The sequence below is a fragment of the Periplaneta americana genome, chromosome 2, assembly GCF_040183065.1.
Source record: "Periplaneta americana isolate PAMFEO1 chromosome 2, P.americana_PAMFEO1_priV1, whole genome shotgun sequence".
NCBI lineage: Eukaryota > Metazoa > Arthropoda > Insecta > Blattodea > Blattidae > Periplaneta > Periplaneta americana.
Window position 1 is genome coordinate 177,379,548 of NC_091118.1, and position 26,978 is coordinate 177,406,525.

Here is a 26,978-nt window from a genome sequence, read left to right on the forward strand (position 1 = left end):
CGGAAAATCAAAACTCGAGTGGGATTTAATTGACTATTACACGATTAGAAGAAAGTATATAAAGATTAGAAGTAACGAAGTACTCCAATACAATAAAATATTGACTTACGAAAATACAACTGTCTTCAAATGTATTATTGTATCATCTCAACATTACAAATATTACACTAGATGGCAGTAGTGTGCTATGATTAGCTGTTTCTTGTTATCAGTTGTGCCAACTATGGAATCTTCATTGAACTCTGTGGACGGTTACTAATGAAGAAGGCTTTGTTGATTGTTTCATTTTTATTAAAACAGTTACATTCCACTTCAATTATCCGGATCCCAGGAATCAACGTCACTTGACGGATGATTTTCAATAAATCTTAATATTAAATAATCTCTGATACGTGACTATCCATACAGCGGAAGCTATAATACTTATAACCTAAATAATATAAACAAGTGTTAGAAAAGTTTTAATTAAAGGCGATGAAATAAACAAGAAAAGTTTTAATTAAGGATGATGAAATAAAAAATAAACATGAATAATTTTAAAAGGAACAATTATTCACGTACAATTTTCAAATTTGAATGTTTTAGTGGTTGGTGGTTCAGTTGATGTTCTATTGGACGTGTGCATAAAAGAAGTGGAACGCGTTGATGTAGGCCTACATGGTTTATTCCTCAACTTAGTATTTACGAATGGTGCTCTTCATTAATTTGTAATTAGGGTTTCAGGGAAGATGAATAGCTATGTGGTCTTTATTAATTCTTGTTCTTGAATGCCAATGTGAGTCGTATTTGAAAGTGCTGTGCATCGACTGGAGTGGTTTGTAATTTTCTGTTTTTTTTTTGACGTCCAGACCAGTGCAGTTTGAAATGTTGGCAAAAAACAAATGCTAGGGTAGTGATAAAAACAAACAAATGCTAGGGAAACGATAAAATTGAACAAATGGTAGGGATGTGGTAAAATTGTGCGATAAGCTGCCATGATAGTTAAAAGACGTCGTTTCGTACCGTTTTATTGGTCAAAAGCAGTATGACGTAGTAAAAGTGTAATAGTCACCTTAATCTAATTCAGATGATTCAGGCGCTAGATAACCATCGCAGTTATATACCGGCTAGACTAGCATTGCTTGAGATTTTCCTGCATTGAGAATCAGAACATAGGAATGTAACGCGATAATAAGAGGAAATAAATTGTTTTTGAATGCACAGAATGTGTATTGAGAAAGCATGTGTCACTACCGTGACAGTAATTTCTTTTACTGTATAATTTATTCTCGTTAACAGAGCACGTGCCCTCTTTCCCTCCTCTTTGAATACGTCCCTTGTTCGGGGCACCATAGTCATACACGAGTTAATGTTTCCCTCCTTGTCTTTGTCATTGTTCCGCAAATGGGTTGTCTGTGTTGCAATTTTTTTTCTAAATCTCTGTTATTCACTTCAAACGGTGATGTAGAGCAGTAGCCTAAATTCAGTTGTTGATAGTTTCCTCATGTTAACAATTCCACTCCAGTGCAATCTCAACGATGAATTGCATATCGTGGGAACCTATAGGCTGTATCACGTCATGTTTTACTATTGCGATACTCTCGTACGTGCAGTAAGCAAAATGGAGCTTCTTGCCACAAATGAGCACGAGAAAATAGACTCTGACGTGGTTTCTCGGAGTGCATAACCCGAAATAATGGAGTTTATTATAAACGCCACGTCCTAGTGATGACATCACTTGACGTAAGGGACTGCAGATTCAACCTTGAGAGTCTTACAAAATCTGTTAAGGAAGCGACGGACACAAGAATAATTTTCTTAATCTCTGAAATTATAACGTCATAAAGTTTTATTTTAAATGTTACTGCCATTCTTCCTGCTCTCCAGCGCAGTTATGTCATTCGTTTAATTTGGCAGACTTAGCTGTAACCTAGTCAGTCACATGAGAGTCTCCTACCGAAAAGGTCCTAACTTTCAATCTGAGCAGATCCTCAGAAATTTTTTGTGGATAGTTTTTCTTTGTTTCGGAATTCCATTTTTTTATACTATAGCTCCCATATAACCATATCGTCATGTACTCTTCTCTGAATGACGTCTGTAATTAAAAATATAAATATTAAATTAAATATTAAGAGAGTTAATAACATTATTTTCTGACCTGCAATTAGACTTTGATCCAAGGATGGTGATGTTGATGATGGTGATAAGTACATGAATAAATTTAATTAAATTAATAACGATTATTATTATTATTATTATTATTAAATTTATTGAGTATCATTAGTCAGTGAGGACAAATATGTGCAATCCACGAAGTCAATAGGATACATATAATAATAGTACATTATGTAACGAGCCTATAATGATAGTAATTAAGACGCGAGTATGTTTGTTTATGAAACGAGCGCAAGCTAGTTTCATAATTTTCATACGAGCGTTTTAATTACCATTATAGGCGAGTTTCATACGACTTTTTATGCTCGACCATATTTCTAACTTTAAATTATTCAGAAGTATTCATTTTATTTGTATCTAACTGAAGAGCGGAACTGACCTTGTGCAGTACCTCGTAAATTATGAGATGTGCGCAGACGCGAAATTATTGATTTTTTCCGAGGAACAGATCATCTCATTGACCTTGATAGCCTATAACCTATAGAGTAAACTAAATATTAACCTTGATATAATCTGGAAATTGATTTAGAATTGAAAAACGAGATGACAAATTGAATTTATTTTAATATTATTTACAATTAACGCTAATTATTATAGTAACAGAACATAACATAACTTATTTACTATTTATTTATTTAGTATTTATTTATTTAACCAGGTAGAGATAAGGCCGTCAGGCCTTCTCTGCCCCTCTACCAGGACAGTATTGGATTTCCAGCCTCCGTGACGTTTCCCTCGTCTTTCGATTGCATATACGAGAATAATCGAAAACCTGAACTTTAATGAATAGGTGTACTTTAATGACATGCATTAAATGACTGCTACAAGGTGTATAATTACTACATTTCGGCATGGTCGAGCATAATAGTACATTATGCAACGAACCTATAATGATAGTAATTAAGACGCAAGTATGGATATTTATGAAACGAGCGCAAGCGAGTTTCATAATATTCATACGAGTGTCTTAATTACCATTATAGGCAAGTTTCATACGACTTTCTATGCTCGACCATATTTCTAACTTGAAATTATTTAGATGTATACATTTTATTTGTATCTGACAAGATCGGAAGCGACCTTGTTCTAGGTCGTGAATTGTGAGATGTGCGCAGACGCGAAAGTATTGATTTTTTCCGAGGAACAATGTCATTGACCTTGATGTATTCCCGTTAAACTTGATATAACCTTGATTATTGAATTCGACATTGAAAAACGAGATGACAAATTGAATTTATTTGAATATTATTTACAATTAACGCTAATTATTATAGTAACAGAACATAACCTTCTGCGACAGTATTGGATTTCCAGCCTCCGTGACTTTTCGCTAATTCTCTTTCTATTGCATATCCGAGAATAATCGATACTTGCGGTATAACGGTACTAAGCTGACTTGTCATTGGCTGAACACTTGTAAGCCGAGTTGTCATTGGCTGAACACCTGTACTTTAATGAATAGGTGTACTATAATGACATGCATTAAAGGACTGCTACCAGGTGTATAATTACTACATTTCGGCATGGTCGAGCATAAAAATATTAATTGACTTGCTAAAATTCTACTTCACTAATGTTAGCTTCACCAAAACGTTTGAACGGAGCCGCCATTTTTAGTTGACTGTCTATGCGGTAAACAAATGACGACCGCAAAGCATGTTTTATAGTAGTTCTACCGTAAAGAATTTGCAGTTTCAAATGTTGGCAAACAAAGAAACAAATGATAGGGAGGTGATAAAAACAGAATAAAGTATATAATGATTAGATGAAATAAATTACTCTAATACAATAAAATAGATATTGACTTACTAAAATTCTATTTCACTAATGTTAGCTTCACCAAAGCGTTTGAATGGAGCCGCCATTTTCAGTTTACCATCTATGCTGGAAACAAATGACGATCGCAAAACATGTTTTATAGTACCGTAAAGAATTTGCAGTTTGAAATGTTTGCAAACAAATAAACAAATGATAGGAAAGTGATAAAAACAGAAAAATGCTAGGAAAGTGATAAAATTCTAGCGATAAACAGCCATGATTGGTTGAAACACGTCCTTGTATCTTTTATTGGTCAAAAGTAGTATAACGTAGTAAAAATGTAATAGTCAAAATAATCCCATTGTATCTTACTGCAGTACATTTACTGACACAATCCAGAAGTTTTCTTACTTCCCTCAAATAAAATTCAATTTTTTTACTAAAATAGTCATACTGTTTCTACCACATTTTATCGCTATCCAATTTCCTTCTTTTTATCTCCTGCTTCAGGCTTGGAAACAGAAAATATAGTAAAACCCATTTTTAACGAATCTCTGAAGGGATTAATTTTTTTCCTTAAATATGAGTTCTCCTTAAAAGGGGGTTTAAATGAAATGTGATGGAAACGCTATCATAACTAGTACTAACATGTGAGTTACATACCAAACATTATAATAATTTAATTAGGCCTACAATTACATTATTTGTAATACATTTCATTACACTATTTTCTAACTCTTCACATGGTGAGAAACGAATGTTTCCAGTTTGGTTGAACCTGAACCACATAAACTCAGCATTGAAAATTTTGGAATATGCGAAATGATACATTGTTAAAAGTTGTGTAATCAAGATGTATATTGAAAATTTCTTCTTTCTTCTTCATTATTCCTCATAATGAAACCATGCCTTTTTTGGCATATGCGATAGTGTTATTTGAGGATTAACCTCGACAACTCTTATTATTTTCACCTTCTGTCCGATAGTTACTTTCTTCCGTTTAGTCATTCATTCATTCATTCATTCATTCATTCATTCATTCATTCATTTATTTTATTCCATAGATCTTACATGAGCAATGAAGCTTTAAGATGTGGAACATGTCAACATTTTACAATATTACAATTACAATTTTTACAAATTTTTATAGTTTTACAATTTAGTAATTTTCTACAATTTTTACAATTTTGTACAATTTTTTTACATTTTTTTACATTTTGGCGAGATTTAGTGAGATGAGATGAGGTCCGAGGATTCGCCAAAATATTACCCGGCATTTGCCTTTTCGCTGGGGGAAACCTCGGAAAAACCCAACCAGGTAATCAAATCAAAGGGGGTAATCAAATCAAAGGGGTTGATGCCAAGGACTCGCCATAGACCATCCGGCTTCAGTCCCACGGCTGGGGAAAACCTCCGAAGAAACCAAAGTCCAAAGGGGGATCCAACCCAAGCCCGAACGCAGCTCCGGATCAGCAGCCCAGCGAGTCTGCCGACTGAGCTACATCGATGGCTCTACTAAAAGTACACAATACATAGCCAATCAGATTATTAAATTTACAAACGCAAACGATCATTCATAAGTTGAGCTATATAATAATACAAAACAATTTAATTAAATTTAAGGCATAAACAAAATTCAACCAGTTGTGATATACAGAAATTGATAATACATATCATGCAAACTACTTCAAATTACAAACACAAACAATTTATCAGTAGAGCTATATAGATTACTATTCAATTTAAAGCATATACAATTCATCGGCCAAAACTATACAAATATATACAATACAAAGTAGCATACTTTCATTAAGCTATACAAATTTGTGCAATTAATATCAAGTAGATTAATTCAATTTATAATCATAAACAATTCATCAGTTGAGCTATACATATTACCATTCAATTTACAGTAGGTCTATATACAATTCCTCAGTAGAGCTACACAGACTAGTAATCATTTTAAGAACATATACAATTCATCAGCCAAACTATACAAACATATACAATCAAATTAATTCAATTTACAAACTTATTTTCGTTAAGCTATACAATTCATATGAAGTAGATTTATTCAATTTATAAGCTTAAACAATTCATCAAGCTTAAACAATTCATCATTTAGTCGCTATTATAACGATGCATAACATAAACTCGCGACAACAAAGCCAGCAAAGCAACCACTCTGTGAAAGCAACGCAAAGCAAGACCATAAAGAATGTTAAAGAATAAATGCCGCCGCATTACTATCGATTGAGATGCACTGTCGAATAATATGATGGTACTATTGATTACTGACAGTTGATTCGATATTTCGGGCTTCATTAACATAAAATTTACTTGAAAAGTGTTTCTCAAAAGCTGGATTTTCCTTAAAAGAGGGAATTAATTACATTACTCTCATGGCAATTTGTCTGGGACTTTACAGATTCGGGAACGTTAAAACGGGGTTTTACTGTAGTCTCACGGAGCTAAATCAGGTGAATATGGTGATTGATATAATATTTCAAAGCTACAGCCTTGCAATGTAATTTGAGTTGCAAATGCTTTTTGCTCAGTTTCTCTTGTCTTTAGAGCTCCAGTTCTCTCGTAATAATCTTACAAGGTTAGAATAATATTCAACATTCATAGTGACACCATACTGCAAAAAATCAACCCTGATATTTTCTTCTGCACCCCAAATACCTGAAGCCATAACTGCACAAGTGATTTCTGAGAAAAACTGATGGTTTAATGTTTAGATTGATTTCGACTGTCTTATTTGTATCTGCATACTTTTGGCGAGAATAATAATAATACCACCGGTAATATAATATCAGAAATCGTGAACTTTTGACCTACTAAATGTGTGTGTGTGTGTCTAATGCCTGGCACTTCACTTTCATGATTCGGGTTTCTTACACTACGGATAGATGGCAGGACTGTGACCACCACTTCGGAGGGTCTCATTATGCATGATGTGTATTTGTGAAGATTTATGTCGTGTACTAGGGTGAGTGTATGTGTAAGTGTAGTGTAGGGAATGGATGTGTGTGAATAGCACCATCCGACGGACGAATCATTATCAACAGTGATATATGCCTTCTCTTCATATGCACTATGGAGAGATTAGGCATTTAACCAGGTTTTGTTATAGCCGCATTTTGTTACTCGACTTCTGAAAATGCAACAAACTTTCAATGTAAATGTGCAAAAATGCGATAACCACATTGGACTTCAGAAACGAAGATGGCAATGGAGAAAATGAAATCAGAGATGTGTGTGAACTAACTAATTATGGAGAATCTGAATTTAAATGAAATGCTAATGAATGGGTAATTTTCAAAAAGGTGTTGAGTAATAGATGTTCAGGAATGGATTTCAAAGAGTTGATACAATTCATGTCAGTTAAGTGAACAATTTCTTCAATTTATTTTTATAATTCCATCGCATATTGTAAATTATGAGCGGGGATTTAGTTGCATGAATCGTGTAAAAGCTGGAATTAGAAACCGCCTTACATTTGTGCACTTTTGCGACATTTTTTTTTTTTTTTTTTTTTTTTAATTTTCTAGCTTAAACCCTGCATTTAACCCAGGCATATTGGTCCAGAATTTAGTAATTAGAAGTTGTGCGCCGCCACCTCTTCTAGACCTGAGGTAGAAATTTCACATGAAAATTTCTGACTACCGGGAATCGAACCCATGACGTCTAGTCTGGAGGTAGTTTCGCTACCACAGAGCTAACTCGGCAGACTCACCTACCTAAATGTAGACTAATTAAAATAATGACTAGTTATTTTATTATGTATTTAAAAATTTTCAAATAAATTTCCTTATAGTTTCAATCTGGAAAGATCGTCTTGTAACAGGTTAGTCTCTGATTGGTTGATGAACAAATATTTTCATGATATGAATGATTTTTTTTAATGTCAATGTTGTTTAGTGTTTTTTCAAACGCCTTTGTCGTCTTTAATGCCCTCTGCTGGTTTATTATATATTTTATTGTATTAGAATGCTTTATTTCTTATAATCTTTATATGATTTCTTCTAATCGTGTAATAGTCAATTAAATCCCACTCAAGTTTTGATTTTCTCTAGATAAATCGAAACCTCTAGTGAGATTACTCTTGAGAAATGAATACGTATCAATAAAACCCTGCCATTTTTCTGCCGTAGGATAAAAACTCATTAAACACTCCCTTACAAGCCTGCCTGATATTGAATACTGGTTTGCAAGATTTATCGTTGAACAATTTGAGATTCAGCGAAAAGGAAAGGCAGGCTTTGTTAAAATATTTCTGCATCCCTTGTCATTCTGAATTGTTAAATTGTAACAAGTCCTGTGTTTTCTCTTTATGTTTGAAATTGCATGTTGACAAATTTAATCTGTACTTCATTAGGCCACACTGCGTGAAATATGCGATGCGAATAGCTTGCCAAGTTCACATTCTTAGTAAAATTTTAAGGCTTTCCTTGGCTTTCACTTTATGTTTTTCCTTCAGTTCTGCCGAAGTGACGTATTCGCATGTGACTCGTGCAGAGACGTGACTTGGATCTGATTACACTTACACCACAGTCTAGCATATACAGTCACGAAACTTGAGTTGAGGGTGCTAGGAACAATAGACTGTGCAGGTACTATTTCGCATTGTCTGTAATGAGGCGATAGTAGCGATACTAGTGGTTAGCAACTATCTATGGATGCATATTTACTACGTATTGAGCTTCGTGACCGTATATACTAAACTGTGCTTATACTAGCTGTTAGTTACGGAGGAGACGCTGCTGCGCACTTAAATCACGTGATTTCATGAGACCGACACATTTTAATCAGTTGCTAGGAGACAAAAAGAAAAATTTATCTTCTCACCATTCGTGAGCTGCCACAAGGGACAAAGAGTACTTAACCATAGACATTTTTACAAGTTCATGAAAAACCATTAATTTTGTTTTAACAATGAAATTCTTACAAGTACATAGCTGCAAATATTTTTTTTTGAGATTAGTGGAAATATACCTATTTTTAGAAAGGTAAGTGTTACAAAAAAGTAAAGAATGCTACTGAACTTAGTTTGATTTCGAATATAGGTGATTCTTCAGGAGAGCAATTGATCCTTTCAATGCAGCTAAGGTTACAACCGGAATAATAGATGTAGGTATTCCAAGCTTCTTAAACACATCTTTCATGAAGAGAGTAGCGGTACCTCTTGCTCCAACCAGAAGTCCGATTATTTCAAGCTCTTTTAGCTGGTATTTTTTGAGGTAATAGGGAATGGTAGGATTGTAGATATTCTTTTTTTCATTATCCACTTCTGCTGGCTGTTCCTCATCCGTTTCGAAACGCACAGTGGGATCAATTATGTATCCAGATCTTGTAGATTCCTTGAAAGCTATTACATCTATGCGCCGTGTACTGCCAGTGAAGGAGAGACCATGTACTTCTTCAAAGGTGTTGTAATCGGCATCTTTAAGGGCAGTGGCTATAATTGATCGTACTTGGTGGTGTCTAGCGTTTCGCAGAGCTTCGCCGTGCGGACAGGATCCCAGGACCTACACTTCAGTTTCTTAAAGAGGAATTGAAACTAGTGATGCGTTATTTTTAAGCACGTCCCAGAAATATTTGGAACAAGAAGACAGATAATTTCAAAATCTTCTTCTTTCCAATTTGGATGATAAACGTCGTTATAATAATTGCTTATATTTACGGACTTACTAATAAAAATTCTTATACAAACATTTAACTACCTTATACAGGTTTCACCAGGGAAACGGGTGATTTTGAAGTACGCGCTACAGAAATTTTGTAGGCGATAGAAGGTGCTATTATCTGTTATATTGCCGAAACTATGTCATTTACGCAGTGTTACACAGGGTTGCCATACGTACGACTATAGTCGTACGCATACGACTATTTTGACTCAATATACGAGTTACGACCGCACTCTATGTCGTACGCAATTTTGTACGACTATTTCACTGAAGGGAAAAATAATTGGGAACTTAGAATGTTGGTCTATAATTAAAATGAAATTTTTGGTTAATTCGTCCCTTTTAGATAAGTTTTCTTCATTTAATATGTCCTGGACTAATATGAAAGAAACATGCTTTTAAGGGGGGGGGGGATGCTTTGAAAATCGATCTGTAACTATGCTTCCATGCAACAGAGACCTGCAAGAGAGCGATGCTTAACGATATCTGAGATCGGTTTTACCGAATGCTCTTCGTGTGTAATCGCTCGAGCTCGGGTTTGGCCTCCGCTCGCTCGAGATCGCCAGGGGGATCGCTCCCCTGTCAGAACGAGCGCTCGCTTCAACGACTGTATGCAAAGCAGTATGCTACAGTACTACGTAGTGCAGTATTGGTAAAAATTGAATGCATTCATTCGAATTATTTATCAAAACCATTCGAAATAATAGAAATATTCACAATATCACTCGATTATTCATTAACTTTGCTTACCACCACAACAAGCCGTATGAAGTTATACAAAATATGTACTCGCATAACAGAATATGTTCCATTTTATGATAATGATAAGAGCTTCGAGTTCAGAATCATATGACGCAACAATAGAATGATAAGCTTTGAATGTTCTGTGTGGATGTTGCGTACTGACTCTTCTAACAGCCCCAGAATCTGACCCTGATCTTCATTAAATTAAATACCTGACCTACATGGCGATAAGAAAAAAGAGCGCTGCTCTCAGGCTATAGGCCTACGTATAGAATGAGTAATGAACATACTGAAATTTTATTGAACAATTCATTCAAGCATTCGAATGATTTCATCCTACAATGGAATAATCATTATAGAAATCATTCGATTGTTCTCAACAATTATATATATTTATTGGAAATTTAATTAATTACACATTTTTCTTTGTTTAGATTGAAATAGCCTGAAATGATTTTCTGTATAAATATATTTCATTCCTACTTAGTTTAACAATTAATCGTGATAATTACTGTAAATGCAAATGAAATGTTTGGTTATATTACTATAAAACGTATATAAAACAGACAAATTACAATTTAATACGTGATAACTAAAAATGTCTATCGATGTATGAAATGCAAATAATACATTAGTAGCGATATATTTTGTTTCATCTCGGACGTAGTATGAACTTTACTCATACTAACTTGGGAATATTTTTATTTTTTATTTTAGTAGGTTATTTTACGACGCTTAGGTTATTTAGCGTCTGAATGAAATGAAGGTGATAATGCCAGTGAAATGAGTCCGGGGTCCAGCACCGAAAGTTACCCAGCATTTGCTCGTATTGGGTTGAGGGAAAACCCCGGAAAAAACGTCTACCAGGTAACTTGCCCCGACCAGGATTCGAACCCGGGCCACCTGGTTTGGACAATCCTATGTACTTTAAGGTATTCTTATCCCTTACTTCTCCGAATTTAGTCCAAGCAGAGCTAGTAACTGCTTTCCCTTTTTTCCACTACTCTGACTCTGCTGATTTAACTTTATTTTCGGTATATACTTTCGACATCGTGTCTTGTAATCTTTTACCATCAACAGAGGCGGTGTCCGAGCCTCTGCTTGAGATCGACGTCGATACTATTGAATCATCTTCAACATTCGTTTTGATGTAACGTACTGATTAGACAAGCCTACAATTCACCTACTGCTTACTGCTACCGGAAGAGCACTCATGTACACCGAGCGCTCGTCCTCAGACCCGATCGCTCGGTGTGTTTCTTTACTTCGTGATTTATCGGAAATATTCGTAGATGATCGCTATTCATTGCGTCAGTGCCTTCCTGGACTAATAACGATATCCCGCGCTCGCTCTGATGCAGGTCTCTGCCATGCAAGTCATAATTTGTCATCTTGAGCTCTGAGTTTCACGCAGACGGCGCAGTTATATCAAAATAATACGAGTTTCATTTTATTAACTTCCTTGTTTGTTCGATAAAGGAAATCTTTATCAATTAAATAGTACCGCAGTAGCATTAAGAAGTCTAAACGCGCCGACATAATAGAGGTGTCGGGTTCGAGTCGACTGTAGATGAATTAATTTGATATAATTTTCAGCCGCCGCATTTATTGGCCTATCAGCCGCCGCGCCGGCCAAAGATCAAATTCTGCTGACTTTAAATATAAGAAAGTTGTTTCTAACCAAGAGTCGTCGTGCATGCCTTACTGCGATGACAGTGTTGATGATGAAGAAATGGGTGGTGATTTGTATCAATGCTGAATGTCATTGTGGGTGTGAACTATAATTAGTAGTATTTTTATTTGGAACTAAAATTTACTGGTAGATATATTTATTTTGCGATTCTTTATCAACTACGTAATGACATGAAAGTAATAATGCCAGTGAAATAACTCCAGCGCTGAAAGTTAACCAGCATTTGCTCTTGATGGGTTGAGGGAAAACCTGGAAACAACGTCAACCAGATAACTCGTCTCATCCGGGATTTCAACTCTAGCCCGCTCTTTTCACAGTCAGACGTGCTAACCATTACTACACAGCGGTGGACTAGAAGTATATTAGGAAGATGAGAAATATACGACAATTTTATGCTGAAGTACGACAATTTTTATAAGTTAGTACGACGGTTTCGATTCCTTTATCTGGCAACCCTGGTGTTACATGATCAGTCGCCATGGAACAATGGAACGGTGCACAGCGTGCATATGCAATCGAAACGTTAATACACATTTCAAAATCGGACGTCGTGATCCTGTGCCTAGCGCACATGCGATCAAATTATGGATTACAAATTTCGAGGCCATAGGATCTGCTATGAAGAGAAAGTCACCGGGTGGAAGACGAACTGTCGCAGCCTCGTAACTGTCATTGTTTTAGCGCTTTGATTGCTTATGCACGCTGTGCATCGTTCCATTGTTCCATGTGGACTGATCATAATGCTGTGTAAATGACATAGTTTCGGCAATATAACAACAGATAACAGCACCTTCTATCACCTTCAATATTTTTGTAGCGCGTACTTTAAAATCGCCCGTTTCCCTGGCGAATCCTGTACTTACACTACAAGGTGTTCCATAAGTCTAGAACCATAGGCCAAGTCTCTGACTTCTTTTCAGGCACTTTTGAAGCCTGAGAGATATTTTTTGGTACAGAGGGACGCATTCAAGTGATCCGGTTTGTTAATAGCTGCAGTACAGGAAATATGGCCCTGGAATTTAATTGATTGCACCCAGAACAAGCACCAATTACACACAATTGGATGGAAAATCTCATTAAAACTTCTGAGACACGTGAAAGACAACCTGCTCCATGGACCACCGAGAATGTTATATAACAGACGAGCAGACAAGTTTTCTTATGTAACTGTGTACGATCAGCACTCGTTCGGAATGCATCTGATTAAATTTGAAACTTCACTCTGGTTGCAGCTACCAGCAAACAGTATCACTTCAATGTTATTTCTCTTTATTTAACGACATAACTCTGGCTTCAGAAGTACCTGTAAAGAAGAAGAAACAGCATTTCAGATATTTGGCTTATGGTTCCAGACTTATGGGACACTGTAGAATATCTCGTTTATAAGTCGTAGGTAAATTCCTTATACATCGTGAATAATACAACTGTTATAGAACTCCATCATTATTTTACTACGAAAGGTAGACAAAATAACTGAGATTCTTCATCTCATTCGATAATGTGCCGCGCTAAGTATCGATAGTAAAACTGGGCCTGATCGATTACCACACTTTATTTTGCAATGTCAATTTTTTATTTTCCACCTTTGCTTATCTTAATGTTTTTGGATTTATATTAACGTTTTCGATACTTAGTGTGTAACATCTTCAGATATGTATATCAATATGTGTTGTGAAGACCTAGCCTCTTATTGTGTAGTGGGTTATTCACGTGCGTGTGACCTATCATGATTTCTTAATTTAGCTAAAATTACTATAAATGTACTTGATGCAGTGTGTGGTTGCTTGTTATGATTCTGTTAAAATTCTTTCTTTTGAAAGCACACATAGGTAAATAGGAAATTATGTTAAAACCAATATTATGACACATAAATATAAACAAGTAAAATATACACTATAAAAAACACTGTAAAACACTGTAAACACTATAACACTTTTATCATATTTATGATTGGCTGTGTTAGCCTGTTATGTCGTAAAATTGGGTTGTTATTACTGTTCTTGGTAAGCTTATCGGCATCTCCAAAATGAAACTAAGAAACACTTTATTTTGATCAAACAATACAGCTACAGCAATGATATTCTAATTATTTTGTGTTCTTTGATTTGTTGTCCTATGGTTTTAAGGCAACCATTGTCATAAAATGACAATCGATACGAACAGCTGTAAGAGAGGCGGCCATTTTTTTCTCTGTGTACAACGCTTAAGCTCAGTTAGTAGAGCAGCTGGCTACGGACTGGAAGGTCCAGGGTTCAATCCCAGGTGGTGACAGGATTTTTTCTCGTTGCCAAACTTTCAGAACTGCCCCGAGGTTCACTCGGCCTCCTATAAAATTGAGTACTGGGTCTTTCCCGGGGGTAAAAGGCGGTCAGAGCGTGGTGCCGATCACACCACCTCATTCTAGTGCCGAGGTCATGGAAAGCATGTGGCTCTACCTCCATGCCCCCCCCCCCCCAAGTGCCTTCATGGCATATTACGGGGATACCTTTACCTTTTACCTTTTTTATGCAACGCTTAAAAATAGAGTATTCACCCTTCGTTAGTTCGAATTCTGGCTTTATTGTGAAACGTTTGTTTAACGTTTTGTGCATTTGACAGTTCATATTTTTAATATAAACTTCACATTATCGTTCCGGGTTCTTTGATATGCCTAAGCGAGCACAAAGCTCAATTTTACAATTTTTTTTAGCAAAAAGTCGCGTAGTGATTCTCTCGAGTTTAGTGAAAATTTCACATTGGCAAATGTTCCTTCGCAGCCGCAGCGTGACGATGTTGTCGCGTACGTTCTTCCCGGAACTAGTTTCACATGCCCCTGTGAAAACTCAGCTGATGATAATAATAATAATAATAATAATAATAATAATAATAATACCGTAATAACTTACACAAAATTTAAAATACCGATAATGTAAATTCTAAATAATTTTAATGACGACTCGCTCTCTCGTGACAAAGTTCAACGTACGCCACTAAGTAACCTTATAAAACCGCATCAATTATTAGTCTTTTGTCTTGCATTCGTAAGGCTTTCACTCTAGAACTCCAACATAGAAAACTTATCATTCCTACTATGTATCATGAAACTTTGTGATTGTTGCCTTGTTACGCATCCAATATTAGCATTGACCGAACAGGTTTATATATATTTTTTTTTTTTTCAAAATTTTCAATGCATGATCTCCCGGCTTCGAGTTATTTTGCCGACTTTGAACTGGAATTCTATAAATGCAGCCTCACCCACTCCTCGAGATTCAAAGGCCAGATTAATTGTTACCGATCTCCGATCCATATCCTTTCAAATAGTAATTGACAGGAAATACCTTTCGATTGTCATAGCATTTTCAGCATTCAATAACATGTTATTACTTTTAACTATGTATAACAGGGGTAGGAAACATTATTCGTTATAGACAATTAAATTAAGGTGGAACTTATAAAATGCGTATTCAAATTAATTTGAAATATAGAAATATGGATTATTTTGTTGCTGTATTTTTTTAACATCCATAAAAGAAAGAGAGTGTGTCGATTACATAATGAAAGAAATTACTTTCTATAAATGTGACTTGGTGTGAAATACGAACATACCATTTCTAGACGGAATCCCAAAAGTTGAACTGAGGAGTAGAAGCATCCATTCTCACCTGTAAAGAAAAGATTCAAATCTCAACCATGCATAGGCAAAGCAATTATGACTTTGGGGAGGTATATTAAAAGTTAAATTTAATGTGTCTCTTTGGAAGATACTATCCATTACTTCTCAGATAAACAAAACTATGTCTGTAGGTTACATTTTCCGCATCCTTGCCTTAAGCTTGATATTAATAATCGCTTTTAGATCAAGGTTTCATTCGGTCACGTAAATCATTGCATGCACAAAGCGTAGCAATCACTTCCTGTACTACAAATTGATTGGACAGTGATTTATTACAACTTCACAAGTTTGAAATCTTTTGCAGATGTTAGGACTATTCCCTTACTTTTCCTGCTATTTGTTGGAATTTCATAATGGAATTTATTAATTGTATGGGTGTTGATTTAAAGTTTAATTCAACACAATGAAACATTCGCCCAAACGTCAGATTTCATCAGAATCAATAAATTTGACAAAGATTTTTTACAAACTCTCGGTTGTCCAGTTTCTGCTTTGTATCTCTTACAAGAAATTGTCTGTGCGCATATACAGAAAGGTAGAAGAAAGTCTAATGTTTTCTCAACCTGAACATTTTAGAGCACCGTGACTTACTGAGAATACTGTACTAATAAAATGGTTAATTATTTGTTTGTGTGTTGATTTTAATGTCTTTTTTTTTTTTTTTTTGCTGGTTTGTTGCTTGGTTTGTTACTTAGTTTCTTGGATGGCCTTTGCTGGGATTGTTTTTTGGTTGATTTTTTTTTACTTTTTGTTGGTTCGTTTCTTGCTTTCTTTGTTGATTGTTTTTTTTTCCCTTGGCATATTTCTTATTTTTTGCTTCGTTTGTTTGCTGGTTTGTTAAGTAGTTTTTGCTGTATTTGTTTGTTAATATTTTTCTCGATTTGTTGGTTGGTTTCTAGCGTAGTTCTTTGCTTGGCTTGTTGGTTATTTTTCTTGATTTGTTTGTTGTTTACTTAGTGTATTAATTGCTTCGGGTTGGTTTTTGTATGGGTTATTGATTGCTTTTTTTGCTTGGTTTTACTTGAATTTTGGCTGGCCTTGTTGGTTAATTTGTTGCTTTCTTTTTTATTAGCTTGTTTTTTTTGGAGTTTGTTTGTTCTTTGCCTGGTTATTTGCTTAGTTTGTTGCTTAATATCTTAGTTTATTCGTTTGTTCCTTCGTTTGTTGCTTGTTTTTTTGACGTGAATACGTCTTTAAAATCAGTTCGATATGTGGAGTACCAGGGCGGCAACGAAGATGTAACGATGTAATGTTTGCAGGATGATCCATTACGACACTATATCTTCTTAACTAAACACACGATTAAAATAAATATGGGCTCGTTGGATCGGGTATACGACTACGATGCGAGCATTACCTTGACTTGGCGCCATTCATGCGCCTCGCGAATGGGGCCCACGGCGACTGACTGCCATTTTGGGTGTGAGCGAAAATTTCTGGGCAGTATATCTCACGACTCCGATGCGCTAGCGCCCTGATTTTGGCGACAAACGAAAAATCGACGGCCGTGTTTCGACACAGTCACACCCCGATTTTTTCTTGTTTTGTTGCTTTGTTTTTTCTTGGTTTGTTCATTACTCTGACAGGATACAGATGAAGGCGGTGACAATCAGAATTGAATTCTGTTGGCTCTTTACTAGTCCAATCTTTCCACAAAAAAATTTTTCTAAGGATTTTAATTTTGATGGAGCGAGCGTATATCTAGATTTAGTGGAAAACATTGTAATCACTCGACCACCTGTTACGACTAATGGAAAATATTGAACCCAGGGGTTATTGCTTTGTGTCTGAATTGCACAGAATTACACTTCGCCAGATAAGCAAACTCTATCTTATCTGCAAGCACATGTTGATTCCTGCATGCTGAAACAAATGTCATGTAATGTAATTGAATTTCGGAGCAATGGCTTTATGGTTGACCTTTAGCTGAAGAAGAAAATATATCACGCTGCTATCAGTTACAAGGTTGTAAGTCTGGCATTGCCCTTCCCACCTCTCCGTTGTTTTAAGGTTAGCAATGGTAGTTAACAGCAGACTTACGTTATCCCTCAGACTTACATGTGTAACTCAGTCTATAGTTCAAATAAATTTAATAAAATTTCTTCTCTATTGGAATAGACTAGTTCTAAAATTATAGACACAATGAAATACAGTTCTAAATTTTTAATCAGTCACAGCTTTTCAGATTCCTAATCAAATGATTCCAGATTCGAATTTTGATAATGCAGTGAATCCTCTTTAGCTTCCTTCTAGATAGACTGGGTTGTGCATACTTTTACTTGTATTTGTTTTTTATCTGTCTATTAGTTCCCGTTCAGTGGAAGGCGCAGACTGAGATTGTAACATTTTAAAATGTCTTTGTACCGTACATCACATTATGTTTTAAAAATACAGGGACATCATTTTATTTTTACTTCAATTTTTATTGTACCTGAGTTTTTTTAATGTATTTCACTCCCATACCTTCTACTAATGAAGTTCCAACTGTCCTTCAAACAGAATGAAGGCCGCATATAGTAAACAGCACTGAGTTAGTGAGTATAGTACGCTCCAGAAATATGTTCGCGTTTTCCAGTGACGAAAGAGCTTTCAATATTGAATCCTATTTTAGCACAGGGACTGTCCGTTTGTCTACGTCGCATCCCGATTTCCCCCACCTGCTTCTGCTGCGCCCCTCTGTAACAGCTGGGCTGTCTTAGCTCTTTTCTGAAAACATTAACTTCTGTTAGGAATTGGACGTTTACGTAATATTATACAACTGTTTAAAATAACTTAAATAAAAGGGCCTCGTTAAGTAATTAACTGCCACGTGATTTCCCTCCTTTCTACGATCCTGCGGCATAACCACAGTAGATAGCATGTCTGAGTAATTTTATCTGTGCGGGTCGGGCAGAAGTGAAGATTGAATTTACAGTACGTAAGGTACTCTTTTATAGAGTAGGTACAGAATTATTTCAACATGAGTTACTAGTACGAAGGACGAAACTGGTAATTGGTTATTATGTACAATAGTCTATAGTGCGATAATATCCGTAAAAAAACTGAAGCCTGTATCGAAATGAACGGCCACCATTTTCAAAAATGTGTTTAAATATCCATATTATGATTATTTTCAGTTTAACTTCCTTCTCTATATTGTACGCTAATGTGCTATAGACAGTACTTATTCTTAATACTGTACTGTATTTTGATTAAACAAAAACTTAATGAAAATTATCGAACTCAAAATCGCAATATTTCCTAGTTTACGTAAATGGATGAACTAATTTTCTCCCCTCCTATACCTAGTAGAGTGATTTGTTTGTGTTTTACGCCAGTATCATCGAACTACAGTCGTGGAAGGGGGTTCTCTAAAGGTATAGCCAGGTTAATATTAAAAATGTTAGTAAAAATAAATTAATGTCCCTGTACATGGCAGTTGTTGCTATATCAATTACTGACAGAAAATAGCTGTAATTACATTCGTCGATTTTCGCTCTGCAAAAAAGGTCTGTCGCGTTTGTTACATCTTGTTATAAAAATATTCGCTGTTCGCTGTAATTGTCAATGGTCGTGTATTCTCTTACTAATGTAATTTTTAATCCATACCTTACGTTCAAATATCTTTTTTACTATATAACCAATACAAATTCCGCCTAGTGCTCAAAATCCAAAAATAACAGGACCCTGTTTCTCCATGTTCTCTAAACTTCATGGCACATTCACAACTATACTTCCTTTGTTTAAATAACTTCATGTTTAGTACAGATCTTGCGATTAGTTTTTCATATAAAATTATATGAAGTTTGTAACGTCTTGGTTGCCTCTTGCATGTTCGAACATTGCAGGACACTATTTTAAAATGCTTAAGGATTTAAGCACATAGCTTGCTGTTAGTTTCTTCATATGGAATAAGACGAAGTTTGCAATGTCTTGGTTTCCTCTGTCATGTTTGAACATTGCAAATACTAGTCGGTTCTTTGAACATATGCGTTTTTTATATTTTGTTTGATTTATTTATACATATATTTTTCTGAATGTTTAGTCATATTAATAAGAAGAAAAGTTACCTATAGATACTCATCACTATGCGTAACTTCGCAAGATATGTGGCTGGTATCCTCATGCAGCTAAAGCATAAAGGCGCAGGGAGAGGAGGAACTAAGGAGAAAGACACAGAACGTATGTAAGGAAAGGAAAAGATTCAACAAAAGCAAAGTTAGCTTCGTTTCTACAGAGACTCGGTAAACATTAACCGAACATAAGGCCTCTTACCGATTTTCAATGGATTCGGTTATTTTAGTTTACATGCTTAGCTTCCACGTACTGTTGGAATGCCTATGGAGTAGGGCGAAGTTAGTAGTATCTTGATATCCTCTCTCATGTTCCAACGTCGGACGACACTAATTGGTACTAGAGATGGGATAAACTGTTCTTTTTAAGAAACAGTTTCGACTGTAACAGTTTCATGAACGAAGCTGTTCCAAAATAACAGTTTCAAAGAAACAGTTTCATAAGAATATGTTTACAACATCAGTGCCAAGTGTTCCAACTGTTTCAACCTGTCATCTGCTTCGGGAACATGTTTCAAGGCCCTTGAATCGTCTTTAAATCACCTGTTGAGTGTATTATGACAACTAAAGATAGTTTTCATATGTTACTGTTGAGGATACAGTAAATAACTACTATTCAAAATAAATCGATTTTAGTAAAGATAAGAAATGACGCATATAACCCTAGGAGAATTTAATAACGATGACATTAGCCAATGATATTTTTCGCGGTATATTAATAATTAACACTGTCAGGGCACCATGAACATATTCCCCATCAATGGACAGATAATAATTAGGAGATTTATTAGGGAATTTGATTCGTACAATTAAATTGCGTGATCCTACATAGGCTACTGTTGCACGAAGGCCGTGTGGAACATGGATATTATATCTACTTTCGATTGGAGGTCAATGATAGCGGTACACATGGCCTTTGCAGACAATAAAGAAGAGGAAAACTGTTTATAAACTGAACTGTTTATCTGTTCGAATCATGTGGAACGTCGAAGTTATGACTGGAGCAGTGTAACACTCTTTGGAACAGTTGGAACAGGTTATATCACGAAACTGTTTCGATACGAAACAGTTTCAATTGTGAAACAGTTTCACATAAACTGTTCCAGCTTTTTTTTTTACCCATCTCTAATAGGTACACTCTTTAACATAGCCCGTTCCTCTGCCGGACTCTGTACTCTGTCCCTTGTGGCAGCTCACGAATGGTGAGAAGATATATACATTTTTTATATTATGTACTGTACATCTGAATGGCTGAAGTGTATGATGTAGAAATTTAGATGAATGAATATTGTGTTTTTATATCTGCAAAGCTATTAGAAATGTAACTCAGCTTATAACTTGAACACACATACCTTTTCACTTTGTTTAATTAAAATTCTTGTAAATCCAAGCTACCAAGGCTGCTTTCCGATCAGCTCTTTCATAATTACAAAACTTACGTTACAATTTATCATCATATTAGCCTCGCAGCTGGAATGAATTGAGTAGAAAACAAAAGAAAGACATTTCGAAACAGTTGAAAGAATATTAACAATTACGAAATAGGATCAACGCTATTCTGGAAACATCAGACAATGAGCGGAACGAAAATGGCGACTAATCAGGTATGGTCGAATCAATTGTGAAAAATACAGGCACTAAATTGAGAGGGGAATATGCAAGAAACTAGAGGCGGGGAGGAAAAAGTGAAAGCGATAAACATGTAGGATGACAGAAGCGAACGCGTGTCAAGGAAGGTGAAAGAGAAAATGACGGCGAACTAGCTATCAGATTGTGGGATCGTGTCTCGGAAGCACAATGAGTGCACTACTGTTTACGCATTTCAGAGCAGATTGTTGGAACTGATACAAGTAGCGGATTTGAAAGGAACAGGAAAAATGTGGAGACGGTCTCTTTTATGTGAATATAACTGTGCAGTTATTCCTTGGATAGAGTACAACAAATATTCTAATACCATATTGCTCCCAAATCAGTGCTTTTCTTAGAAAAAAAATTTTCCCTAAATGTTAACACTGTTTACTCCTTAAGTACTATTCGTACGATTCTAACTTTTACTCTTATCAATAGAGTAGCTGATAAGGAATGGTTTATACCTTTGCAATTTTTAAATAAAATGGACCATTTTCTTGCAAATTAAATAAAAAGATTAACAAATATAGATTGATTTGGTATTCCCAAGAAACTAGTTCGATTAATTAAAATGTGTCTCAGTGAAACGTACAGCAGAGTTCGTATAGGTCAGTTTCTGTCAGATGCGTTTCCAATTCACTGTGGACTAAAGCAGGGAGATGCACTATCATCGTTACTTTTTAACTTTGCTCTAGAGCAGGCATGTCAAAACCCTGCACATTGTGCAGTCGCGCACATTGTGCACTGGTCTGCGTGCAACGTGCAGTTCCTATTCCCCTACCTGGAGGGAGTGAATCGTCTTGGAGGGGAACGCGACAGGGCTGTACAGTACCTATAGTAGCAGATCAGCTTTTGTTTCAGTAACACAGATCAGTACGGGTGCTCATTGAGCTGTGATTGTGAATGCGTTATGGAAAATAAAGTGAGGAGTCCACAGATATAACGAAGAAGAGAAATCACGAATCATATAACATAACTGTTATGATATTTTCCTCAGCCAACAGTAATTATTTTAAAATGAAAGGCTTTCATCATATCATGTGGACCTAATAGTGATATGAGAATTTAAATCATATTAGTAAAGTTCTCAAAATATATTCGCCAGCTCTTATTTCTTAATTAGTACTCTCACGGCAAAACAAACATAACAGTGATGTTGTTTTGGAGTCTGTACTAACACAGCCATCAATAGACGACTTACAACTTTTATTTGATAAGCTGATAAGTGATGAGAATATAGTGAGTAATACATGTGAGGCTCTTGAGGTTGTAAGGGAAGGAAGAAAGCAACTATTTGTAAGGCGGAAAAATTTTCTGGAAAAATAATAGATAATGGCGAATTTTCCACCTCACGTTACTATATTATCTAATATACTTACGTTAATAAATCTTTAAACCTGACATAAAGAAAATGTCCTCGCTTCACAGCTTGTGAAGTACTCTTTTAACTCAATTCAGTAACGCTCCCAACTTGCTAATACTTGCTCTCAACGTTTTCCAAATAAACTATATATAAATTTAAATTCAAGCTTAATTTATCCAATTTATTAATAATAATGTGAATTTATATTAATATACAGCAAGGAAATGATTCCAGTGTAAAAGCCTCACTATGTCCTATTACATGTAATTGGGAGTAAAATATTTTCTTTCTTAGCATTTGTGCACCAATGGTCCCAATAATGCTTGAGGAACAATGAAAGAGTATTACTTTGAAATAATCAGTACCTACTACGTAAAATGAAATATTGTGTTCGTTTTTTGTTTTGAAATTACTGCAATATTTAAATTTTCTTCAAATACTGTATATAACTCATGTAAATAAATGATTCTTTACAAACGACTGCATTGTAAATTGGTCAGTATAGGGACCAATGGCGGGCTTATGTGAGGGCGAAATGAAATTCCGGGTTCCTTAAAAGCCAGTAAGTAAGTAAAAAATATAGTTATAGTTATTTTCTGCCATTTAGAAATCTGGCAATCTTACTAAAGTTACTAAGGGACGGAACTGTACTGTTCAGACTGAGTACGTGCGTTCTTTCATATGTGAGCCGCGGACGCGCTGTTGCCAAACTATTCAGACTTTGAATCTAATTTTCTAATTAACGATGCACTTAATTACAAAATACATAATAATTTTTCATTTATTTTAATGAATTCTATGGCCTCCTTCAATCTGCACATTTATATCACTTCCACGCCTTATAGAATTTTCTGTTCTTATAGTCTACTGTTCTATTTTGTGATAATGAATATAGTTTTCAGTTAAAAAGAAGATTGAACAATAGACCAATTGAATTACATAAGGAGTAGAATATAATGCATTGCTTGGAGAAAAAAAAAAGAAATTGATTATGGTAGTGGTGGTGATATGAATATTATAATGAAATTGATGATAATGATGATGAAATTTATGATGAAAATGTATGATAATTAATGAAAAAATTTAGATTATGATTATGAAGTTGGCGACGATGAAGTTGATGACACATTGTTGACGGCGATGACTGTGAAGGAGTTGATGAAATTGACGGTGGAGAGAACAGATAGATAGCGATAACTATGAAGAAGTTGACTGAGGAAGTTGGTGGCGGCGGTGACTAAGTTGGAGGCGGCGATGGCTGTGAGGAAGTTGAAAGTGGCGACGGCTACTATGAGGTTGGAGGCGGCGACGACTATACGAGGAAGTTGAAGGAGCGGCGATGATTACTATGAGGAAGCTGGAGGCGGCGACGAATACTATGAGGAAGTTGGAGACGGCGACGACTGTGAGGAAGTTTGAGACTGCGACGATTGTGAGGAAGTTTGAGGCGGCGACGACCGTGAGGAAGTTTGAGGCTGCGACGACGATGAGGGAGTTTGAGGCTGCGACGACGATGAGGGAGTTTGAGGCTGCGACGACTGTGAGGAAGGTTGAGGCTGCGACGACTGTGAGGAAGTTTGAGGCTGCGACGACGATGAGGGAGTTTGAGGCTGCGACGACTGTGAGGAAGTTTGAGGCTGCGACGACGATGAGGGAGTTTGAGGCTGCGACGACTGTGAGGAAGGTTGAGGCTGCGACGACTGTGAGGAAGTTTGAGGCTGCGACGACGATGAGGGAGTTTGAGGCTGCGACGACTGTGAGGAAGTTTGAGGCTGCGACGACGATGAGGGAGTTTGAGGCTGCGACGACTGTGAGGAAGTTTGAGACTGCGATGACTGTGAGGAAGTTTGAGACGGCGACGACTGTGAGGAAGTTTGAGGCGGCGACGAGTGTGAGGAAGTTTGAGGCGGCGACGACTGTGAGGAAGTTGAAAGTGGCGACGGCTAATACGAGGTTGGAGGCGGCGACGACTATACGAGGAAGTTGAAGGGGCGGCGATGATTACTATGAGGAAGCTGGAGGCGGCGACGAATACTATGAGGAAGTTGGAGGCGGCGACGAATACTATGAGGAAGTTGGAAACGGCGACGATTGTGAGGAAGTTCGAGGCGGCGACGACTGTGAGGAAGTTTGAGGCGGCGACGACTGTGAGGAAGTTTGAGGCAGCGACGACTGTGAGGAAGTTTGAGACTGCGACGACTGTGAGGAAGTTTGAGGCGGCGACGACTATGAGGAAGTTTGAGGCTGCGACGACTGAGGAAGTTTGAGGCGGCGACGACGGTGAGGAAGTTTGAGGCTGCGACGACGATGAGGGAGTTTGAGGCTGCGACGACTGTGAGGAAGTTTGAGGCGGCAACGACTGTGAGGAAGTTTGAGGCGGCGACGACTGTGAGGAAGTTTGAGGCGGCGACGACTGTGAGGAAGTTTGAGGCGGCGACGACTGTGAGGAAGTTTGAGGCGGCGATGACTGAGGAAGTTTGAGGCTGCGACGACTGTGAGGAAGTTTGAGGCTGCGACGACGATGAGGAAGTTTGAGGCGGCGACGACGATGAGGGAGTTTGAGGCTGCGACGACTGTGAGGAAGTTTGAGGCGGCGACGACTGAGGAAGTTTGAGGCGGCGACGACTATGAGGAAGTTTGAGGCGGCGGCGACGACTGTGAGGAAGTTTGAGGCGGCAATGATGACTTTGATAAAGTTGGAGGGGGCGCGCGGCGGCGACTGCTGTGAAGAAGTTGGAAACGGCGACGAGGACGTCTAAGGAAGTTGGGGACGATGACGACGAATGATAAGTAAATGTGAAGAAAGAAGAGAAGATGAAAAATAAAATTAAAGGCCAAAAAAAAAGAGACAAAGAAGGAGGAAGGAAACTTTGAAGCTATGCATACATTACCAGGAGACTAGGAGTTGGAATAACTATGATTTCAAATGTACTACTTCGTTTTTTTATCCGATATTTTAGAAATTATGCGTTATCAATCGTATTTATTTTCCAGTTAAGTCACTGTTGCAGTCAACTTTAGTGGCACAGAACAGAATAGTGGAGAAAGTGCGAGTTGTCGCTTTAATAGGTTCCAAACTTCCCAGCGACTACATTCATTCGAACTAGTCTTTAATGTTATTTTCTTCGAAGTCCGCGCCACGGTTATAAAACACTCCTTCTTACTCATCTCAGAATAGGCAGTGGAAGTGCAAATCCTTGTGACGGTTTCATTATAGTTCATTCATTCATAATATTCTATTCCAAGGGCAGATCTCAGCATTCTCCAGTCTTTCCTTTCTGCCTTCCTCTTGATCTCCGCATATGAGCCATATATCTTAATGCCGTCTATTATTTGATATCTTCTTCTGCCCCAAACTCTTCTTTCGTTCATCATTCCTTCCATTGCATCCTTCAGAAGGCAATTTATTCCCAGCCAGTGACTCAACCAATTCCTTTTTCTCCTCCTGATTAGTTTCAGCATCATTCTTTCTTCACCCACTCTTTCCAACAAAGCTTCGTTTCATACTCTGCTGTCCATTTCACACATTCCATTCTTCTCCATATCCACATTTGAAGTTCTTCTAGTCGCTTCTTTTCACTTCGTCGTAATGTCCATGTTTCTTCTCCATACAATGCGACACTCCACACAAAGCACTTCACTAGTCTCTTCCTTAGTTCTATTTCCAGAAAATGCTTCTTTTTCTATTAAAAGCTTCCTTGGCCATTGCTATCCTCCTTTTGATTTCCTGGCAGCAGCTCATGTTCTGCTTATAGTACACCCCAAGTACTTGAAGCTGCCCACTTGTTCTACTGCCTCATTTAGAATCCCCAAGTTTACCTTCTTTGCTTTTCTTCCTATGACCATGGTCTTCGTCTTGTTTGCATTTTGTCTTCATCCCATACTACTCACAGCTGTCATTTAGCTCCAGTAGCATATCCCTTAGTATCATCTCCTCTTCTACCAATACCGCCATATCATGAGCAAATCTTATGGACTTTATTATTCTTCCTCCTACTATTACTCCTCCCGTATTCTAAAAAGAAAAACAGTTCTTCACTAAATCCTCCAAGTAGATGTTGTATAAGAGCATTATATCGTATTGTAGTTTCATTCGGGATTAGCCAGGGAAGTTTCCGGTACAAAAACTGTCGTGGACTGTCCAGGCACAGTCTCCTGTTACTGTGGTCCAGGCCGTTGTTTTATTGCCCGGCCACCAGTAGCGCTAAACGTTTCAATGAAATTTTGTGATTGAATGCTA

At 36.8% G+C, this 26,978-nt stretch overlaps 1 protein-coding gene across 2 annotated transcripts in view; it reads left to right on the forward strand.

Moving 5' to 3' along the window:
* LOC138694855 (harmonin) overlaps positions 1 to 26,978 on the forward strand; it is a 521,763-nt gene that overhangs the window by 59,309 nt on the left and 435,476 nt on the right. The gene's annotated exons all lie outside the window — the stretch shown is intronic.